The sequence below is a fragment of the Arachis hypogaea genome, chromosome 15 (assembly GCF_003086295.3).
Source record: "Arachis hypogaea cultivar Tifrunner chromosome 15, arahy.Tifrunner.gnm2.J5K5, whole genome shotgun sequence".
Lineage (NCBI taxonomy): Eukaryota > Viridiplantae > Streptophyta > Magnoliopsida > Fabales > Fabaceae > Arachis > Arachis hypogaea.
In genome coordinates, this window is record NC_092050.1 from 96,765,743 (window position 1) to 96,789,545 (window position 23,803).

General features: G+C 41.1%; 1 non-coding gene across 1 annotated transcript; it reads left to right on the forward strand.

Moving 5' to 3' along the window:
* Positions 1–23,442: 23,442 nt before the first annotated feature.
* LOC112752206 (small nucleolar RNA R71) lies at positions 23,443–23,546 on the forward strand. Its single transcript, XR_003176651.1, has one exon. It is a non-coding gene; the product is annotated as a small nucleolar RNA R71 (small nucleolar RNA).
* The last annotated feature ends 257 nt before the right edge of the window (positions 23,547–23,803 follow it).

Here is a 23,803-nt window from a genome sequence, read left to right on the forward strand (position 1 = left end):
TGCAGTCCTCACTCAGCTCGAACTCAACATCTTTCTGCAGCAGTCTGGATAAAGGCAATGCTACCTTACTGAAGTCCTTGATAAATCTTCGGTAGAAACCTGCATGACCAAGGAACGAACAGACTTCCCTTATGGAGGAGGGGTAAAGCAAACTAGAAATCACATCTACCTTTGCTGGATCTACAGAAATACCAGTATTAGAAACAACGTGTCCTAGAACAATACCTTGTTTTACCATAAAATGACATTTTTCAAAATTTAATACAAGGTTTGAACTAACACACCTATCTAATACTCTAGCTAAACTATCCAAGAAAAGGTTAAATGAATCACCATATACGCTAAAATCATCCATGAAAACTTCCATACAGCTCTCAATAAGATCAGAAAAAATGCTCATCATGAACCTTTGGAAAGTAGCCGATGCATTACACAAGCCAAAAGGCATCCTTTTGTATGCATACGTTCCAAAGGGACATATAAAAGTAGTCTTCTCCTGATCCTCAGGAGCTATATGAATTTGAAAATAGCCTGTATAACCATCTAAAAAGCAGTAATGTGATTTACCTGACAGGCGATCAAGCATCTGATTAATAAATGGCAAGGGGTAATGATCCTTGCGGGTAGCTTGGTTGAGGCACCTGTAATCAATGCAAACTCTCCATGAATTCTACACTCTAGTTGCTTTGAGCTCTACATGCTCATTCTTCACTATTGTGACTCCAGACTTCTTGGGCACCACTTGTCCTAGGCTAACCCATTCACTATCTGAGATGATGTAGATAATATCAGCTTCAAGCAGTCTGGTGATTGTTCTAGAATTGTTGTCGGTAAGGAATTTCTCTTATAAAGAAGAAGAATTTCGTTGTAAGCATAGCTCCAAACCAACAAACAACTCTCACATCAAATTAAAATATGGTTTTGTCACAAAGAACAATCCCCAAATAAGAATTAACCGGAGTATTTCAGACTCCGGGTCGTCTCCCTAGGAACCAATGGAGTGCACGTGTATTGGCTATAGAGGGGAAAAAGGGGTTTTTGTTTATGAGATGGCAAGAAAATAGGTAAATTGAGCAAGTAAGCAAAGAAAGCAAATTAAAGAACTCTTGGCTAAAAATTGGGTACTTAAGATCACAATCCTAGTTAATACCAATTATTGACAATTATGAGAGGCCAACCCATTAAGTCTACTTCTCGAAGCATTAAGTACGTAACATTTACTCCTAGACTGGAAGTATGTCAAATAGGCCTAATCACATCCACCATAAGTCCTAACCTCCCTACCAATTGGTTTAGTAGTGGATTAGCGTCAATGGGCTTCAAATTGATCACACAGGGTTCTCAAATTACCAATTCCATGGTATCCAAAACTCAAGATCACTTAAGTCCCTTGGCCTAGACCAAGAGTTGACAAAACTACTCAAGAACTGAAGAAAACATTTCATCAAACACCTAGAGTGCAATAAAAATTGACATCATAACTTGCAAAGATACTAAAATCTACCACTATTAATTGCAAGAAAAGTAAATTCATAACTCAAATCAACATCAATTAAAGAGACATCAACATTAAAATTGCATTAAATGTAACAAATCCAACATAAGTGCATAAATGTAAAAGAGAGCATAAAAGTAAAATTAACACTACAAATCATGAGAATCAAGGAGTAGAAGTAAGAAATCATAAAAGAAATGAGATGAGAACATGTAATTAAACCTAAATCTAGGAGAGATTAACCTAACCTAATTCTAGAGAGAAGAGGGAGCTTCTCTCTCTAGAAACAAAACTACATGATGCTAAGGCTACAAAACAATTGCTCCTCTCTTGCTTGGACTTCAATTCTGCATGAAATACACTCAGAAACAAGTTGGATTTGGGCTTGGGCAGCTCAGAAATCACCCCCAGTGTTTTGCCATTAAGTGGGCCAAGTATGAGTATCGGTGCGCGCGCGCCCTGTGCGCGTGCGCGTCGCTGGCAAATTCCCAATCTGCGCGGAAGCGGTATGTACGCGTGCGCGTCCTTGTGAGAAACCACTTTTGCGCGTGCGCGCCTTGTACGCGGGCCCGTCCATTGGTGCATTCCAAATCTTTGTTTCTTCATGTATTCTCCTCTTTGCATGCTTTTCTCCTCATTTCTTCCATCCAATACTTGCCTAATGAACCTGAAATTACTTAACAAACACATCAAGGCATCGAATGGAATTAGGGTGGATTAAAATCACCAATTTAAGTCCTAAAAAGCATGTTTTTATATTTAAGAATAATTTAAGGGAGAATTACAAAAACATGCTATTTCATTGAATAAATGTGGGAAAAGGTGGATAAATCCCCCAAAATAAGCACAAAATAAACCACGAAATCAGGGTTTATCAAATCTCCCCACACTTAAACTAAGCATGTCCTCATGCTAAAATCGAGAAAGAAGCAAAGGGTATCACATTTATTCAATGCAAGCTACTAACTAAATGCAATCTGTTTATATGCAAGTTATCTACATGAATGCAATGGCTCGGTCAAAACAAGTCAATTTCCAAGAGTACACATGTAAGCACAAGGGCTAAGGTATTAGCAATCAAGCAAACCACAATTGGATTGAATCATTAAAAGAGTTCACAAACTTGCAAGAGGAGATTATTAAGGGTGGAAACATGTAATTGAGCGATCGAACCCTCACCGGATATGTATCCGCTCTAGGCACTCAAGTGTAGGGTTGATTCACTCAATTCTCCCCTAATCATGCTCTCCAAGATTTGTTTTTCATCTAACAATCAACAATTACTTCATGCATGCATACAAATATCATGAGGGCTTTCCCATAGGTTATAATGGGGCTAGGGTCAAGGTAGGATGCATATGGTCAAGTGAGCTAGAAATTTGAATCTTTGATTAACATAAACTTCCCACCTAACCTATGACAACCTATACAATTCTAAACAAACCTAACTACCCATTCTTCACTTTTAACACACTCATGCATTCTATTTTAAACACCACACATATGCATTGATTATTATTGAACCTTGAACCTTGGGGCATTTTGTGCCCTTTTTATTGCAATTCTTTTTCTTTCTTTTTCTTTATATATTTTTTTCTTTTTATTTTTCTCATTTCCAAAATTTTTTTTTCATAAAGTATATATACAAGTACCAATGCATATGGTTTTACATTTGATTAATACATGAGTATATACCCAATTCCCAAAATTTTTCAATAAAAATATAAACACACTTTTATCTCTACCCAATGTTCCCAACTCTCCCAAAATCAAATAATGAACACTCTCACTAGCCTAAGCTAATCAAAGATCCAAACAAGGGACATTTATTACTTTTCACTTAGGCTTGTAATGTGCTATAATTAAGAATAAGTGGGTTAAGCATAGGCTCAACATTGGCTAACAATGGAAGATGAAAGGGTAGGCTACTTGGGTAAGTGAGCAATTTGAACAATGGCCTCAATCATATAAATGCATGTATATACAAATAATGGACATAAAGAATCAAACAAATCAAGTATTACAATCATAGGAAGAGAATAATGCACACAAGAATGAAAATAAGTGGTTATGTATGTGTAACCACACAATTAGGCTCAAATCTCACATGCTTGTGTTCTTAGCTCAAAACATGATCCACAAAGTATATACTTCAAGCAAGTTCTAAAAAAAATTTTTTTTTTAACCAATTGGGGTGGTGCCCAAAAATGATTTTCTTGGAAATTTCCATCATATTGATTGAGCTTATTCTAATGTAAAATTGTGATTTAGAAAAATTCTCCTAGTTTACCCCTTTTTCAATCAAAACACGTTTCGTCTATAAGAAGGGTTAACTAGATTTTCAGCAATCTATTAATTTTCTAATCACAATCAACAACTGAGATACAAAATATATATATATATATATATATATATATATATATATATATATATATATATATATATATACTAAAAGTGTGTAACAACCAAAATAAGAGTATCTACAAAAGCATAAATATGTACAGCAATCCCAAAATGATCTAAAACGTAAAGTGCGAAATAAAACAAAATAGAGTAGCAGCGAATAGAAATAAAAGTCTGAAAGTTCACCACATAAGTGCAAACACCGGTCACGAACGGTGACCTCCCCACACTTTAGGATTGAGCATCGTCCTCGATGCTACTACTGAAGCTCGGGATGGGGGTCAACAATCGCACCAGGCTGTGGCTCATGCTCAGGCTCGGGCTGTGGGACTGGAGGTGGCACTGGCTGTGGCTCCGGAATTTCATGATGGACCTCAGGAGGCTGCTGGACCTCAGTGGTGGTCTGCGTCACTGGTGGTGCCTCCTGCTGTGTCGGCTCCGCACCATGCTCCTCCTCCTGATCCTGCTCATCAGGGGCGGAAGACTCTGGAAGTGGAGGGAGCTCGATACCCTGTGATGCAGCCGCCTGGTCTAAGCGGTCGAGGCGTTGCATAACACGACGCTCGAAGCGCTCCATGAAGCGAAGAAGGTGATGCACTAACAGATAGGTTGGCTCAGGTGCTGATGGTGGTGCAGGTGCTGTTGTGGACGAAGAGGGTCCAGCTGCGGTGGAGGATGAAGGTCTAGCTGCCTCGACTACCGCTCTAGCTCGAGAACGGCGGCTAGTTGGGGGCTTTTCATGCACCCATACACCCCATGGAATAGTAACTTCCTTGTCATCATCATCTGGAGGTGGTGGTGTCACGTCCTCGTCCTCCCACGGGACATCGGCTAGCTCAGCTAAGCTAGTAACCAGTGTCGGAAATGGTAGCAAGCCACGAATATGAGCTCTCCACATGCTATGCCTAATTAGTCGGGGAAAATACACCTCCTTCCCCTCCATGATACACCCAATCAAAACTAGCATATCCATCGGAATCTCTGAAAAGTGAGTGGTAGGGAAGACATAGTGGGCAAATATCTGTTGCCAGGTCCTAGCCTCCCTAGTCAGATATGCAAATAGCATGCCCTTGGGCTTTGTGTTGCTCGAATCCATCACCCAGGAAGCATCTGGTGTAGCAATCACGTGCCTAAGCGCCTCATAGTCAAAAGTCATGGAGAGGAGAGCTACCTCTGCCTGCTGGTAGGCACAAGTCTCAGGAGTACCAACTCTGCAGAGCAATGCATCCCTTAAGGCATCCTCAGTGGTCATAATCTCTCTACCCCTCAAGTGTGCTGAATCCAATTTTTGTCGGAAGAAGTTACAGTAAAATTCTTTGACCCACGAGATGTTAATCCGTCCCAAGTCCCTATCAACAAAATCCAAGCCCAGCTCAGAAATACGGGCGTTTATGGCATGCCTCACATCATTGGGAAGATTCAGCTTCTTCTCAATGTTCAGCTTTGTTTTTGCATAACGAGAAAGGCGTAGTTCGCAGTAGAGGTTTGGGAACGTGGTTGGATCAGTGGATGGAAGTAACTAATTTTCTTTTTCCTCATCATTTAGCAGATTCTTAGCATAGTTAGCATATGGTGAGGGTGTAGAGGTCTTGGAGCGCTTCCTCTTTTTGGAAGTGGTGGCTATAGCCTTTCCTTTATCCGACATCCTGAAAACATAGATAGTATAATATAAGCCTATAGCCAAGTATATACAAAGCACTCAAAGCAAAGCATATTCATGAAGTGAATAAGGAAAGAGGATTTCTTGGAATGTAAGCAACAGAATACAGAATTCAAACTAAACTTTAAACCAAGAATTCAAATCATGTTTTGCACATTATTTGTTAACTGGGTTCAGAAAGCACCATATCCAAAAGAATGACAAAAAGAGTTAGGTTGAAAACCAAAAGAAGTCAGGTGGTTAAAGAGGTTAAAGTTAGAAATCAGTTCGAAAACTAGTGACATGGTGATACTTTCTCAATTCGAAAAGAATGCACACAACAAGGCAGTAAATACGTTCACAATCATGAATTGCAGCAAGTCATTAATGATGAAATATGATATTGCTAGAAAGCAACTAGTAAGAAACAACCATCTACCAATGTAAAGATCACTAAAATCATATGAATCTATGTTGGTAAAATCAATTCATTAAGGAATGAACCAATCAAAAGGCGTTCAACAATAATTTCAAGGAGGCATCAATGTCACAAGTCAAGAGAAACGTGGAAAACCTTGTTGTCTATGTGGCTTAATGCAAATTGTGCATGAATAATGCGAATTAAACCAGCCTTACAGATCAAAAATCTTCAACTTGTGTGTTGATGTAAAAGAGGCATGAGACTTTAAAAGAATTACAAGCAATGGCCAATCGAAAAGCTTGCTCACTATGCAATGCAAAGAAGCAAATCAGCATGAATAACAAGCAAGAATATGAAAATCATGACCAAAGAACTTGTTCTTTAGGAGTTTCATAAACCATTTAGGGAACAGCACTCTAATTGAGCAGAATTCATCAACTAGGGGCTATTTCATTCATTAAACAAGATTAACACCAAAAGTTGTGGTTAATGAAAATCTGGCAGCATTTCAGTAGCAAATTGGCTAATTCCCAAATTTAAACAGTTGCACCAAATTCCATATGGATTCATTAAGGAATCAGAAACACAGAAATTGGGTCTGAATCCATATGAATGGGTGAACAAGCCAATAATGCAGCACAAACAGCAGCAAGCAGAGCAACAGAAAATAGTTCAACTAAATCAGCCAAGAAGCAATCATGAACAAGTGAGCAGCCAATATCCATGAGTAAAGCAACATTTAATAACAGTAGCCAAGTAAAGTTAATGCTTGAATGGAAACAACAATGAAACAGAGCAATTCCCCACAGCAGAGGAAATTCAAACAATGCCTAAATCCACTACTCAGCCCAGATTCACTAACCACCTAATTCAAACTAAACTAACTAATCTAACCTACTTAAGCTAATCCTAATTACACTAATGCAATTACAGTAAACAGCAAAACGAAGTAGAACAGGGGAGGGTATGGAACCTGGGGGGACGGAAACTGAACAAGGAAAATGAGAGGAAGGTGAAGGGGGGTGATGAGAGAAAGGACTGGGCAGAGCAGCATGGCGGTTGTGTTGCACCGCTAAACTTGTGCCGGCGACAATGATAGCTGCAGCGAGTGGCGCAGAGGCAGCGAGAAACAGAGAGCAGAGGGGCAGTGAAAGAGAAAGGAAAGAAAAGTGAGAGAAGAAGGAGAAGACGGCGCGGTGATGGTGGTTGGCGGCGGCGACGGGATTGGAGTGCTCGCCGGAGGTGAGGTGGTTGCTGGGAGAAGTTTGAAGATGGAGGGGGGTTGAATGGTGTGAGAAGGAAAATGGAACGTTGGGGATGGAAAGGGTATGATACGCGAATGCGCTAGGGCTTCGCGTCTCTGGGGTAAGTGAAAATTCGAATCCACGCGTGCGCGTATGCTGCGCGTTTGTGTGGGTGGAAGAAATGAGGAACGGCGTGAAAGCGCCATGCGCGCTTGCGCGTTGACAGAGGGATCAGAATGGGCGCGGACGCGTAAGGTGCGCGTCGGCGTGGATGTGCTGGGCTGAAGGCACAAAAGAGGCCCAGAGTTGGCACAACTTTCGGGTCCTTTGGCCTGGATGATGCCAAGATGCATCGACGCGTGCGCGCACTGTGCGCGTTCGCGTGGATGGCTTGAGCTTACTGGATGGGCGCGGAGGCGTGAAGTACGCCAACGCGTGAACAGCGAAACAGGGAGTGATGCGGACGCGTACAACATGCGTCCACATGGGTTGAGGCACAGAGTTGGCCCAAAAGTGGCGCAACTCTCTGGTTTTTGGCCCAGGAAACTAAAATGCGCAGCCGACGCACACGCGCACTTTACGCTTGCGCGTGGCTTGCTTTTTCTTCTCTTTATTTTTTTAGACATCAAAAGACCTCATAACTTTCCATCCTTTTCTAAAACTCTAGCTAAGGTGTAAGATTAAGCACATTTGGAGACATAGAGGCATTTTCAAATAACTTGAGAAAACTTGCAATTCAAGCAAAAACTCAATTCAAAAATAAATTCATCCCTTATTAAAGCATAGAATGCATAAACACCTTAGTAAACAAAGGAAAATATACCAAGAGGTAAAGAAACTATATATAATGGAACCCAATTCATTCATTCATTATATCTATAGGAGAATGGAAAGAGTTTACCATGGTGGGGTGTCTCCCACCAAGCACTTTTAGTTTAAGTCCTTAAGTTGGACATTGGGAGGCTCCTTGTCAGGGTGGCTTATGCTTGTACCCATCCTTGAACCTCCAAAAGTGCTTGTCCTTCAATCGGTTGTCAGAAGTTCCAACCTTCTTCATTAAGCTTTGGTGAGGTTCTTTCCAAGACGTGAGCTCCCAAGAATGACTACCATAGGATAATCCAGGATCCCATATCTTGTCCTCGCAACCATCTTCTAGTTGATTGTCTTGACTGTGTCCGGGCGACGAGAAAATAGAATTCTCATGGAAGCACCACTTTACTCTCCTAGACCCATTTAGTTCAGCATTACACCAATCCATGCTCTCTAATTCCGAGCTTCCCACCATAATGAGCCTAGATTTAGAACGCCAACCACTAAACATCCTCCTTTTTCGCTTGATTCCACAAAGCGCCCTGAGTTGGCCATCCGTTTCAAGCAAACCATACTCAAATGGGATAACACAGCTGCGAGTTAGAAGTTTTACCCACTCAAATGGAGGATCGGATGATGAATTAGGTAGAGAGATTTCCAAAGATCGTGATAAAGCATGCTCTACTCCCGTCCATCCCTTTCGAGAGGTTTCCACCACTTGGTGAGGTTCTTCAAGTTCCCCCTCATGCCAAGCTTCCTTAGGTTCACCTTCTTCTTCACCAATTTCCTCTATTTCTTCCCCATCGCTCTCATGGTAGATAGGAGATCTAGTGAAGTCTACCTCATCATCAAGTCTAAGCAAATTGGGGAAGGATTCTTCAAACTCAAAAGGATCATATGTTGATTCGGAATCATCATAGGTAGGAAAGTTTGTTGCTTGGAGCACTTCCTCCAGTTCTTCACTTGCATCAGGCTTTGGAGGTTGCAAGCCCTCTTCAACCTTGCTTTCCAATGTACTGGTGGAGGGTTCAACAAGATTGTTAAGGGGGTTGATCGAAGTGGGCAAAAAATCATTAGAGATGGAATCCACTTCTTTATCAATTTCCTTTAACTCATTGTTTATTCCTGCGATATTGCTCTCTTCTTTGATACTCCCTCCACATTCCTTGGAGGAGGTTTCCTCAACTTGGGACTCCTTTATGTACTCAACATATCCTAAACATCCATCCACCACTTCCTTTTGTTCGCTAATCTCTATCTTCTCCTCTTGTTGTGGTTCTTGATTCAATTCTTCTTCCTCGCCATGGAGTTCCATGTTCATATCCTTGCTAAGCTCTGGGGTTACTTCTCCGCATCCAACAATGGAAGTACTTATGGCGCATGAGCTTAGGTGAGATGTTAGGTGACCCACGGCTTCTACTATGCCGGCCACCCTTACTCTTAACTCCTTGAACTTGGTTTCATCTTCCTCTTGTCGCCTTAAAATACGAGATTCAAGGTCTCTCAGTTCTAACAGGAAGGCTTCGTCAGGAGATGGTGTTGGAAGAGAAAATTCATCAGTTAGGGAAGAATTGTTATAATCGGAAGGTGGTTCATGTTGGTGAAGATCTTGAGGTGGTGTATGTTAGGGAAGAATTGTTATAATCGGAAGGTGGTTCATGTTGGTGAAGATCTTGAGGTGGTGTATGTGGAATTTGTGGTTCTTGAGAGTATTGGTATTGGGATGGGGGTTGTTCTACATGTAATTCTAATGGTGGTTGATATGGTGTGTATAAGTTATGGTCATATGGAGGCGAATGATGGTATGAGGCTTGTGAGTATGACGTGTGGCTATGTTGAGGATATGTCTCATAGGCATATGGTGGTAGTTCTTGGAAGTCACAAGGAAATTCACCATAGCTAGTGGATTGATATGCATCATAGAACGGCTCTTCTTTATAGTGCATTGGTGGAGGTTTTTGCCATGGAGGTTGATCAAGTGTTTGAGGCTCCTCCCACCTTTGATCTCTAATTCCTTGATGTACATCCTCATTGAAGCTTTCATCTCCTACAACATAGTTTGAGCTACACTCATAGCCAAAGTGAGAATTCATAGTGATGTGGAAAATAAAAACAAAGAGCGATAAGAAATGAAGAAGGCTAAATCCTAAAATTAGCAAAAATCAACAAATAAACCAAAGATAAAGCTATTCACAATATTTACAATAGCCAATAACATAGCACCATTGGCTCCCCGGCAACGGCGCCATTAATTTGATTGTTCCAGAATTGTTGTCGGTAAGGAATTTCTCTTATAAAGAAGAAGAATTTCATTGTAAGCATAGCTCCAAACCAACAAACAACTCTCACATCAAATTAAAATATGTTTTCGTCACAAAGAACAATCCCCAAATAAGAATTAACCGGAGTATTTCGGACTCCGAGTCGTCTCCCTAGGAACCAATGGAGTGCACGTGTATTGGTTATAGAGGGGAAAAAGGGGATTTTGTTTATGAGATGGCAAGAAAATAGGTAAATTGAGCGAGTAAGCAAAGAAAGCAAATTAAAGAACTCTTGGCTAAGAATTGGGTACTTAAGATCACAATCCTAGTTAATACCAATTATTGACAATTATGAGAGGCAACCCATTATGTCTACTTCTCGAAGCCTTAAGTACGTAACATTTATTTCTAGACTGGAAGTATGTCAAATAGGCCTAATCACATCCACCCATAAGTCCTAACCTCCCTACCAATTGGTTTAGTAGTGGATTAGCGTCAATGGGCTTCAAATTGATCACACAGGGTTCTCAAATTACCAATTCCATGGTATCCAAAACTCAAGATCACTTAAGTCCCTTGGCTTAGACCAAGAGTTGACAAAACTACTCAAGAACTGAAGAAAACATTTCATCAAACACCTAGAGTGCAATAAAAATTGACATCATAACTTGCAAAGATACTAAAATCTACCACTATTAATTGCAAGAAAAGTAAATTCATAACTCAAATCAACATCAATTAAAGAGACATCAACATTAAAATTGCATTAAATGTAACAAATCAAACATAAGTGCATAAATGTAAAAGAGAGCATAAAAGTAAAATTAACACTACAAATCATGAGAATCAAGGAGTAGAAGTAAGAAATCATAAAAGAAATGAGATGAGAACATGTAATTAAACCTAAATCTAGGAGAGATTAACCTAACCTAATTCTAGAGAGAAGAGGGAGCTTCTCTCTCTAGAAACTAAACTACATGATGCTAAGGCTACAAAACAATTGCTCCCCCCTTGCTTGGACTTCAATTCTACATGAAATACACTCAGAAACAAGTTGGATTTGGGCTTGGGCAGCTCAGAAGTTACCCCCAGTGTTTTGCCATTAAGTGGGCCAAGTAAGAGTATCGGCGGGCGCGCGCCCTGTGCGCGTGCGCGTCGCTGGCAAATTCCCAATCTGCGCGGAAGCGGTATGTACGCGTGCGCGTCCTTGTGAGAAACCACTTTTGCGCGTGCACGCCTTGTACACGGGCGCGTCCATTGGTGCATTCAAAATCTTTGTTTCTTCATGCATTCTCCTCTTTGCATGCTTTTCTCCTCATTTCTTCCATCCAATACTTGCCTAATGAACCTGAAATTACTTAACAAACACATCAAGGCATCGAATGGAATTAGGGTGGATTAAAATCACCAATTTAAGGCCTAAAAAGCATGTTTTTACATTTAAGCATAATTTAAGGGAGAATTACAAAACCATGCTATTTCATTGAATAAATGTGGGAAAAGGTGGATAAATCCCCCAAAATAAGCACAAAATAAACCACGAAATCGGGGTTTATCATCTGGTCACTTCTTTCTTGACAACTTCTAAGATGGTGGGGTTCAGTCTCCTTTGAGGTTGATGGACAGGCCTTGCTCCCTCTTTTAAAAATATTATGTGCTCACAAACTTGAGGGCTGATGCCTACTATATCCACCAAGCTCCACCCAATTGCTTTCTTGTGTCTTCTCAGCACACTAAGCAACTGCTCCTCCTGTTGGGATGTAAGTTCCCTTGCAATGATAACTGGGAGCTTCTGATTGTCCTCAAGGTAAGCATACTTGAGGTGGGTGGAATGGGCTTTAACTCCATTTTCTGCTCATAGCTCGGCACTTGATCATCTGGAGCTAGTGATAATGGCAAAGTGTCCTCATTGTGTTCAGGGGGTTTTCCCACACTTGTATCTTGCTCCATGTGCATCTCTTTTACTTCTTCTTAGTGAACTGTAGCTATAGTCTCATCAATGATATCGCACTGGAAGATGGAATAATCTTTCAGAGGGTGCTTCATAGCTTCATCCAGGTTGAAGCTCACTGCTCTGCCATCTATCTCAAAAGAGTAAGTTCTTGCGAAGGCATCTAATTTGAACTTTGAAGTCTTCAGGAATGGCCTTCCAAGCAGGATGGATGATGGTCTTCCTGAGTCATTAGGGGGCATCTCCAAAATATAGAAGTCAATAGGAAATGTGAGCCCCTTAATGCTCACCAGCACGTCCTCAGCAATTCCAATCACTGTGATTATGCTTTTATCTGCTAAAACAAAAGAGTTGCCGACCTTTTTAAGGGAAGGAACCTCAAAGCATCATATACAGACAATGGCATTATACTAACACAAGCACCTATGTCACACATGCAGTCAGAAAATGTTACACCCCCAATGGTACACGTAACCATACATGGCCCTGGATCACTACATTTTTCAGGTATATCACCCATTAAAGCAGATATCGAGCTACCTAAGGGGATGGTTTCTAAATACTGTATTCTATTCTTATGCATGCATAAATCCTTCAAAATTTTGCATATTTAGGTACCTGGCTAATGGCATCAAAAAGTGAAATGGTTACCTCAACCTTTTTGAAGATTTCTTCCATCTTTGGATCGAGCTCCATCTGCTTTCTGGACTTCTTAGCAAGGTGGGGAAAGGGGATATGGATGGCGTCTCTTGCAGCTTCAGCTTCCTTTGGTGCGCTATTCTCTGGTTGAGTTGCTTCTTCCTCAGCCATGTCTTGTACTTCATCCTCCTCTTCAGCATCTTCTACCTCAAAAACATCTTCAACTTGAGTGTTCTCCTTTGAGCTTGCCTCCTCATGATTCCTCTGTTGCAGTTTGGTTCCGGACCTCAAAGTGATGGCATTGATGCCACCTTTGGGGTTGGGTAAAGGTTGAGAAGGAATGGCACCGGAGCTTGAAGATTGATTGTTGGAGGCAATTAGTGAATCTATCTGGGAGACGAGAGCTTGTAAAGTAGCATTCAGACCGTTCATGGTAGAGGTAAGTGTATTCTGAATGTCTTGTTGTCCTTGGGCCATAGTACGAAACATCTCATCATTAGAAGAAGAAGGGGGGTAAGTGATTTGAGGGGTCTGCTGATGGTTGTTCTGAGGCGCTTGGAACTACCTTTGGTGAGGTGCTCTGTAAGGCTGGTTCTGGTTTTGCTATTGATAGGGAGGATTCTGTTGATACCAGTTTTGCTGATTGTTATTATTATTCCACCTCTGATTTCTCTGGTTGTCTCTGCCTCCTCTGTTATAGTTGTCCCTCCATCCTTGGTTGGAGTTATCCCTCCACCCCTGGTTGGAGTTGTCTTGCCAACCTTGGTTATGGTTCCCACCTTGGTTATAATTGCCGCCTTGTTCATAGTATCCTTGATTCGGGCGGTCATAGAAGTTATGAGTAGCTGCCAAGGTGTTGTCTTCTTGTTGGAGCTGCGGACACTCATCAGTGTAATGAGTATAATCAACACATATTCCGCATACTCTTTGAGGAACTAACTGTTGACTATGTTGTAATGGGGGAGGCTGAGGTTGTTGTTGATTCAGCTGTATCTGCTTCAGTAAGTTGGTCATCTCTCTCAGAGTCTGAGTGAGAGCAGCAGTCTCACTGCTAGAGGAAACCTCTACAACAGCCTTGGGATGGTTGTTTCTGTGCCTGACATTCCGGGTATATTCCGCTAGATCGATGATCAGTTTCCATGCCTCTGTCGCCGTCTTGTACTTCTTCATAGAGCCATTACTTGCAGCATCTAATGTAGTCTTATCCTGAGGCTTCAAGCCTTGTGTAAAGTAGCTGATCAACATGATCTGGTCAATCTTGTGGTGGGGACATGAATCTATGAGATTCCTAAAGCGCTCCCAGTATTCGTAAAGGGTCTCTGACTCGCCTTGGATAATGCAGGAAATCTCCGTCCTCAGTCTATCTGTAACTTTAGCTGGAAAGTATTTTTCCATGAACTCCCTTGTTAGCAGATCCCAGTTGGTAACGACTGCTTCAGGTTGAGTGTAGAACCACTCTCTTACCTTTTTTCTCAAGAGAAAATGGGAAGGCAGACGGCAAAATAGCAGTTTCATCTGCACCCTGACGCCTAACAACTGCACAGGTCATCTGAAATTCCCTGAGGTGCTTGATAGGATCCTGAGCAGGTAAGCCATGAAACTTAGGTATTAGGTTGATTAGCGCAGTCTTCAGTTCAAAATCTCGAGCCAGATTTGGGTGACGAGCTAGATACGATTGCAGTGTAAAGTCTGGAGCTCCCTCTTCCTGGAGAGTAATCCTTCTGGATTCCGCCATATTACCTGCACATAAATCAACAGAATCAGTAGAAAAGGAGCATGTTTTTTCCTCAGATGGTGCTTCAGATTCGTCTTCAGAAGGGACTGGTGAATTGGTAGTAACTACTTTACCACCCTCAGAGGTTAACCTACTCCGAGCTTGCCTAATACGTGAAATAGTTCTTTCAATTTCAGGATCAAACGCAGCTAAGCTCGGGTCAGGCAGTGAACGCGTCATTCAATCAAAGAAACATACAACTCATGGTAATAAAATAAAATAAAATATGCAAAAATTAAAAATATGTACACCAACTAATAATTTAGCACACAATTGCAACTCCCCGGCAACGGCGCCAAAAATTGATTCGGGCGGAAAATAGCCAATTAAAAAATTATAGTAAGAACAACATTGTAAGTATAGTTCTTAATCGACAAAAATCCGCTTATCAATTTAGAAGGGTTGTCACAAAATTAGAATGAAAATACTAGGAGTAGAAATCCCAGGTCGTCTCCCAACGAGTTGACAAAAGGGTTCTATTTTATTAATCAGGAGTTTTCCGAGAAATTTTGAGAGTTGGAGAACAGAAAAATAAAGGATTATGAATTAAAGCAATGTAATTAAAAGAGATGTATATAATCAAATAAAAAGCCTTGACCGGGGGAATGATTAATTGGAAGTTCTATCTTTGCTGGAATTCTCTCAAGTGTAATATCAAGAGGTTGTTGTTTTCACTTAGTTAACCCTTTACTAAATAAAGGAAAGTCAAGTGATTGAGCTAACTCTTATTTGCAAGTCCTAATCCTCTCCCTTGGGAAGGATTAGCATTAGTAAATAGAGAATTAGCCAACAACTTCCAATTTAACTAATCACTTGAGCATTCCAACTCAAGGGTCTCCTTTTAATCATCCCCTGATGCATGGAAAACTTGTCTCTCAACAAATTTCCCTTCGGCAAGTGTACCGAATTTGTCGTCAAGTAAAAACTCACAATAGAGTGAGGTCGAATCCCACAGGGATTGATTGATCAAGCAACTTTAATTAGAAGAATGTTCTAGTTGAGCGAATCCAGAATTTGGGTTGAGAGTTGCAGAAAATAAAATGGCGGGAATGTAAATAACAGAAAAGTAAATGCTAGAATTAAAGGACTGGAAGTAAATGACTGAAAATAAATTGCAGAATTGTAAATTGGAATGGGGGATTTGCTCATAAAAGTAAATGGCAGAAATTAAAGAGAATGGGTAAGATCAGAGATGGAGAGTTCATTGGGCTTAGGAGATGTTGCAATTCTCCGGATCAAATTCATTTTCATCTCTTCCTCAATCAATGCACTCATTGATCTCCTTGGCAATCTTAAGTGATTGAATTACGATTTCTTGCAATTCAATCTCTCAAATCTTGATTAATAGCCAATTCCTTGGTCAATTGCTCATGAGAAGAGATGAAGTATGGTCACTGATTATACCACATGCATTTCCCAAATCAAGTATTGAGAGGGTTATAGTCACATACCCATCCAAACCCAATTTGGTCCAGCATGAGAAACCATTTCTAGCTTGATCTCTTCATTCCTCTTTCAAGGTTCAAAAGAGATCCAAGTTTGAATAGCTTCTCTTCCAAGATAACTACTCAATTGGATGAAGATCGAAAGCTTTCAAGTAAAATCAAGAGGGAAGATAGAAGAAGAATAATGAAAATTAGCATTGATCCATCAAATTACAACAGAGCTCCATAACCCAATGAAAGGGGTTTAGTTGTTCATAGCTCTTGAAAATGAAAACAAAGATGGAGAATACATCATAAAACTAGAAATTGCAAAGAAAGTAAAATACAGAGAGTAGTTCTCTTTTTCCCAGCCTCCAGAACTTCTTCTCAATTCAAAGCTACTCCTATATATACTACTTTTCTCAGCTTCTAGTGTGATTCTTCAAGTTTTGGGCCTTTGGATCTTGAGTTTGAAGCAGTTCCTTTCTTTATTTGGGCTTGGCTTTACTTGCAGAGAGAGAGTGCGAAGTGGGCGGAGACTTTAGTTCAGGACGTTAGGGGTGTTAATATTTAGTGAGAATATAAGTTTGAGAACGTTAGTGACACTTAACATTGTCACTAACGTTCCAATGCACCCCTTTGCCTCATGTTAAAACCCACGTTAACTCGGTTAACGTGGCTTTTAACGTTGCCTTGTTAACCTTCGAGAACGTTAATGACACTCAACATTGTCACTAACGTTCCAGTGTGCCCCTTCTTGCTTCACGTTAAAGCCCATGTTAACCAGGCTAACGTGGCTTCTAATGTGGGCCTTGCCATCCTTCGAGAACGTTAGTGACATTCAACATTGTCACTAACGTTCCAATGTGCTCCTAGGTCTCATGTTAGAGTCCACATTAACTAGGTTAACGTGGCTTCTAACGTGGCCATCTTTAGCCATCCCAACGATAGTGACAATGTTGAGTGTCACTAACGTGGGCTCATCCTTCATTCCTCATCGTTAGCTTCCACGTTAACCAAGTTAACGTGGAAGTTAACGTGACTCTTGGGGGTTGTGTGGTTGCTTCAACGTTAGTGACAATGTTGAGTGTCACTAACGTTGTCGACAACTCTTCATCCTTTACGTTAGTTCCCACGTTAACCAAGCTAACGTGGGAGTTAACGTGGTACTTTGCACCATAGGCCAACGTTAGTGAGAATGTTGAGTGTCACTAACGTTGGCTTCTCTTCCCCCCTTAACGTTAGAGGCCACGTTAACTAGGTTAACGTGGCTTCTAACGTGGCCACTTATGAGTAATTGCCAACATTAGTCACAATGTTAAGTGTCACTAACGTTGGCTCAACTTTTCTTCTCCACGTTAGAGTTGACGTTAACTTAGTTAACGTGACTCTCTAACGTAGACATTGATGGCTTTTTGAGAGTGTTATTGGCAATCACTTTTCTCATTAACCTTGCAAGTTACCTCCCCTTTTCTTGCTTCCTTTTGGTCCTGAAATCAAGCAATAAAGTGCATCAAAGCTCCAGTCCAAGTCATGAGTAATGCAACATAATATTTGTCACTAAACTTATGCAAAATCCTCATGAAATTATGTAAAATGCACAATGTATGCTTGAATCAAGGCATAGGTGAATATCTACCCAAAACTAGCTTATTTCCTAAAGAAATGCATGAAACTAACCTAAAAACAGTAAAGAAAAGGTCAGTGAAACTTGCCAAGATGCCCTAGCATCACAACACCAGACTTAAAGCTTGCTTGTCCCTAAGCAAGTACTGGAACAAGAGAATGATGAATGGAATGTCCAGAGGAATGAGTCATTCTTGTGGAAGTTATGTTACTGATTTTATGGTGGTTTCATGCATAGCAACTTAGGTTCATTCCATTACTGGTTTTCAGACCTTTATCATGTCTCTAAACACTTACTTTGTTTATATCCCATGAGACTTTTATTCATTGATCCTTTTATTGTTATTTCAAGGGTTATTTGTGTTATTTAGGCTAAGTGTTCTGTAAGGGGGCAACTCTTTAAGATAAGTTTTCAGCCAACACTCCCAAACCAGTTAGTTCAAGGTGCTAGGTGTTGAAGAACCCCTAAGGACTTACTCCCTCAAGTCTCTCCCCCATACATACACACCACAGGCATATAGTTTGTTTATTTTCTTTTCTTGAGACCTTGGTATCCAGCACCTCTTTGGGTTACTAAATGCTCTGTAGTGAGGGTTACTCTTGATAGTGGATTTTTAGCTGATAATCCCGGGTTAGTTAACCCAAGTTACCAAGTGATAAAACACCCCTGAGAGCTTATTCATCCAAGTAGATCCCTCACACAAGAGCACCACTGACACTTGTCTCAAGGTCCAAACCATTGGTGCCTAGCCTTATTGCTTACTCTTTTTCTTTTGTTTTTTTACTTCCATTATTCTTTCCCTTTTCTCTTATTAGGATCTTGTCATATGCTCAGTCTCATGGGTATATCCAAAGTCAAGTACTCAGGATAGATAGTTGTCCTCCTAACCTTGTGGTTGAACTAACTTAGCTAACTTATGACTACCCCAAAGATTCATGAATGCACTTCCACAATATGAACTCCACTCTGGTCTTTTAAAAACATAAACCTTCTCTTCTTCATTTGATTCAAAAGGAACAAGCATACAAGTAAGTTAAGTAAGGATGCAGCGACATAAAGACTAGCACACATAGACCTATTCAATACCACAAACTTAAAAGACATGATTGAAAAAGGTTTAACATAACATGGAAGCAAGTTCTATTTCATACAAGATCTTCCTTATTTTAAGACATAGAGAATGATAGAACAAAGAAGGAACTCCACCACCTTTTACTGTTGTGGATGTCCATGCTCTTTTCCTTGCTTGTCCTCCTTGTTTCCTCTTGCATTTCCTCGCATCCGTGCCAATCTTGCTTGCTTCCAATCCTCAAGTGCCTTCCTCACTGACTCATGACTCTCTTCCACCATTTGTCTTTCCTTTCGTGCTAATTCATCCTTCATTTCGTCATACTTGGCTATTCCTGGATGCAATACTGGCAGCTGTCCCACTAAGTAGCCAAGCCTCGCTTGAGTATTTATATGATGTCTTGTTTGGCTCATGTAAACTCCTTCTGCGAATGCCCTTTGCTCGTCCAATAGTTCTGCCTGTTCTATTTGTCTTCGATGCATCTCATGTATGTGTGCCCCTTGATGTGCTTGGATGTTGATTAGCCTCTGGGTGGATTCTTGTTGCTCGTTTTGCCTTTGTTCCATCCTGTTGAATGCTTCTCCCCATTGTTGTCCTTGGCTTAGTTGCTGTTCCATCATTTGCCTTTGCCACTCACCTTGCTGAGTCATCCATCTTGAAAGTGTTTCCTCTTACTGCCCCATCATCTGTAGTTGAAGCTCTTTCTGTGCTCCTTGGCTTTCCAAATATTGTCTAGATAAGCCATCAATGGCCTCCTACAATTGGTGCATGTCCAAGGTCTGTTGTGCTTGACCCTCTGAGACTTGGCCTTCCACTACTTGAGGGGCTGTCCTCTTTCTTTGCTTCCGTTGAGGCAGGGGGGATGCTGCAGCATTCATCCTTCGGACCGTTATTGGAATGCCTTCCTTTATCCAAACAGGGTCCTCATCTTCAAAAACCACCCTAGCTTTCTTGCATATTCGGTAAATAGTGCTGGGGTAACCTAATGTTCCTCTTGAGTCGCTTTTCTCTGCCATCTTTCTAATGCCTTGAGCTATGATCTCATGAACTTTGATTTCTCCTCCCTTGAGTATACAATGCACCATTGTTGCTCTCTCGAGATTCACCTCCGAGTTGTTTGCAGCTGGGAGAATAGACTTCCTCACTAGCTCGAACCACCCCTTAGCTTCAGGAGTGAGGTCTGTTCTCTTAATGAACTTTGGTTTATTTCCTGCACCCCTTTCCCAGTCAGCTCATGGTACACAAAGGTCTTGTAAAAGCTGGTCATAATTGGGGTTGTTGTCCAATCTTGAGTGGTAACTTTCTTCTTCAAACGGTATAGACCGTAGCTTCAATGCCCTCATTACACTCATGGGACCAAAATCCACCATTGTTCCTCTCACAAAGCTTGTATATGACTCATCTTTCTTATCATATCTGACTGCATTTGCATAAAATTCTCTTATGAGATTTGCATTCACCTTACTGACCGGGTCAGTGAAGAGCTCCCATCTTCTCCTTTCTACCTTCTCTGTGATTTCGGGGCATTCAGTCTTCTTAACTTGAAACCCCAGCTCATAGATGATTTCCTTATCAACCATCCACCCGTATTGCATTGCATGATGCAAGCTTCTAAATCTCTTCTCATCATATGGGTGTTCTTCCATGGGTTCCTTTCCCTCCCTTCTTTTAGAACTTGAAGATGCCATGAATGATGATTAATATGTGAAGGTGGTAAGGTTGTGGAGACTTTTGGTTGTTTAGGGTTTTATGGCAATGAAGAGAGTGAGAGGAGGAACGTTTATAATCAGATAGGGGGTGTATTGTACCGAAATGAAGAATGGTGAAGGGTGTGTGATGACAATGAAGGGTGGTACAGACAAGGGTCGTTTATATAAAGAGGTTGTGAGAGAATGGAGGGTGTAGATTGATGAAGTGGTCACTTGATGGACGGTTAGGGTTATGCATGGCTAGAAGACAAGGATCATCACTTTATGATGGGGATTGCTCGGTCTTCTAGGGGCTCCATTTTTTCAATGTTGCATGGCAACATTTTCCAATGTATTCCCTCTTTAGAACAAGTGTGTAACCCCTCCTCTTGTGGTGTCCGAACCTTCTTTGTTTGGTTGTCCAATCTATCCCTTTTTATGCTCCTTTTCCTTTCCTATAAAGGTTTAAAATAAGAAAATTAATATCATAAAAAAATTCAAACTCTACGGCTAGAATACAAGGGAAGAAAGGATTTGATTGTTTATTTATGAATTCCAACTAACTAACTAACTATTGGTGGGTCCTTATATGCATTTTGGTGGCACCATGGGGTGACACCAAACTTAGTTTGAAGCAATGTGATGAAAAGTTTTGTTCAAAGCTCCCAAGACTAGCATGCATCTTAGTTTGCTTTGAACACCAAACTTGTTCTTCACTATATACTGCATGATAAAGATTTCACCAAATGTTTGTCAAGTTTGGGTTGAAATTCATAAACATTGATTTATTCATTATTTTAAAAACATATAAAACATGGGTTGCCTCCCATGAAGTGCTTCTTTAGCGTCACTAGCTTGACGTTTTTCCTTCATCAGGGTGGTTGGTAGTGCTTAAAGTCCTCCCCTCTTGCTGTGGACTTGTATCCATTGGTTGGATCAATGATCTCCACATGTTCCAGGGAAAGAACTCTGTTGATAGTGAAGACCATAGGTAACTGAGATGGTACAGTAGGGAGATTAGGGGGAATATCTGGGAAGTAAGCTGAGACAACTCTATCCCCTGGAGAGAAATCTTCCGTAGGGATCTTCTTGTTCCTCCATCTCCTTGGTACCTTCTTCTTTGTTTCTTTTGAGGTTGCCTTCCCCTTGGAGACCTCTTTTCTCCAAGGAGTTGTGATGCTGTCTTCACCTGCCTCTAGAGGTTTGGGTTCCTCCAACTTTTCTTTGAGCTGTGGCAATTGCTGTTTTCCTTGTTTATCAATTGAGGGGGTTTCAGAATGAACTGGCTGTGCTTCAGTGCTTGTCTCCTCCTTCAGTGTCTCCTTATCGTTTGTGCTTAGTTCTTTGTCCTCTTGATCTGTTTCTTGTGAGAGTTTGAAGACATTGAAGCTGAGTCGTTCATCATGGATTCTCAATATTAGCTCCCCTTTCTCTACATCGATAAGTGCTCTGGCCGTAGCTAGGAATGGTCTTCCCAATATGATTGGGTGAGTGTGACTCTCTTCCATGTCCAGAATGACAAAGTCTGTTGGGAGAAAGTACTTCCCAACCTTTAGCAACACATTTTCCACCACTCCTATTGCTTGCTTTTGAGTTTTGTCAGCCAGTTTGATGATTACATCTGTGGGCATTATCTCATTAATCTACAGCCTCTTCACCAGGGATAAAGGCAGTAAGTTGATGCTGGCCCTCAAATCACATAGTGCTCTATCGAACATAGTTTCACCTATGGCACAAGGGATGTGAAAACTCCCTGGGTCTCTTCTTTTCGTAGGCAGCTCAGGTTGAATAAGGGCCCTACATTCCTTGTTCATCACTATAGTCTGGCCTCCTTTGAGTGAGCTTTTCCTGGGAAGAAGTTCCTTCATATACTTGATGAATGCAGGCATTTGTTGAATTGCCTTGATGAATGGTATGTTTACATGCAGAGATGCAAACAAGTCTAGAAACCTTGAGTATATTCTCTTTCCCACAGCACCATTGAGTAGTTGAGGGAAGGGAGCATAGAGCTTCAGCAACTCTTGTTGTGAAATTTTTGGTCCTTGGTGATTTCTATCCTCCTCCTTTGTTGAGTTGTCTTCAGGTTGTTTGCAAAGTTTGCCTTGCTTGTCTTCAGTCTCTTGATCACTCGTAGTGACCATTTTGCAATCTTCCCATCTTACTTTCTTTGCTTCTCCTTTGGGGTTCTTCTCCGTGTCACTTGGGAAGCTATCAGTAATTTTGGGAATCTTCTCAGCTAAATATCCCACCTGGAATTCCAGCTTCCTAATGGTCTCTCCCTGATTCTTAATATTGGCTCGCACCTCCTCTTTGAACACCTTATTTTCTGGAATCTCTTGGCATATTCCTTCAAGTAAGGCTTCAATCTTAGAGAGCTTGTCATCAATTGATGAGTGATTTGGAGCAGATGTGCTGTTTTGGTTTTGATAAGTGTGTGGAGAAGTGTTGTTGTGGGGGTGTTGAGATGTCCTCTGGGTGAATTGCTGGTGAGCTGCATTGTTGTTGGAGTTGTAACGTCTCTGGTCTTGGTTTTGATCTTGCTCACTTCTCCACCCAAAGTTTGGGTGGTTTATCCATCCAGGGTTGTAAGTCTTGGAGTATGGATCATAGTTTTTCCTTGGTGAATTCCCAATGTAGTTGGCTTGCTCCTGACTCCCCTCTGCTTCTTCATTCACTCCTTCTTGGATTGTTGATGAAGATGAGATTGCTGCTACTTGGTTTCTCTCCATCTTCTTGGTGAGGTCAGCCAGCTGCTGGGTAATGAGCTTGTTTTGGGCCAACAGAGCATCTACATTGTTTAGCACCATCACTCCTCTTGTGTTCCCTCTTTTGGAAGCATAGAAGTAGTCGTTTTCTGCTACTGTTTCAATAACATCTATGGCTTCCTCAATGGTCTTCTTCTTGTTCAAGGATCCTCCAGATGAATGGTCCACGACCTTCTTTGACTCATAGGATAGCCCTTCATAGAAAATGTGCAGCTGCACCCATTCGTTGAACATGTCAGGTGGACACCTCCTTGTTAAGTCCTTGAACCTCTCCCATGCTTCATACAGAGTCTCACCATCTTGTTGCCTGAAAGTTTGAACCTCAGCTCTCAGCCTATTGATTCGTTGAGGAGGGTAAAATCTTGCTAAGAATTTGTTCACCACATCCTCCCAAGTTGTCAAGCTCTCCCTTGGGAAAGATTCCAGCCACTTGGCTGTCTTGTCCCTGAGTGAGAAAGGAAATAAGAGCAGTCTATAGGCATCAGGATGAACACCATTAGATTTCACTGTGTCACATATTCTCAGGAAGGTGGTCAAATGTTGATTGGGGTCTTCTTGAACACCTCCTCCAAACGAACAGTTGTTCTGAACAA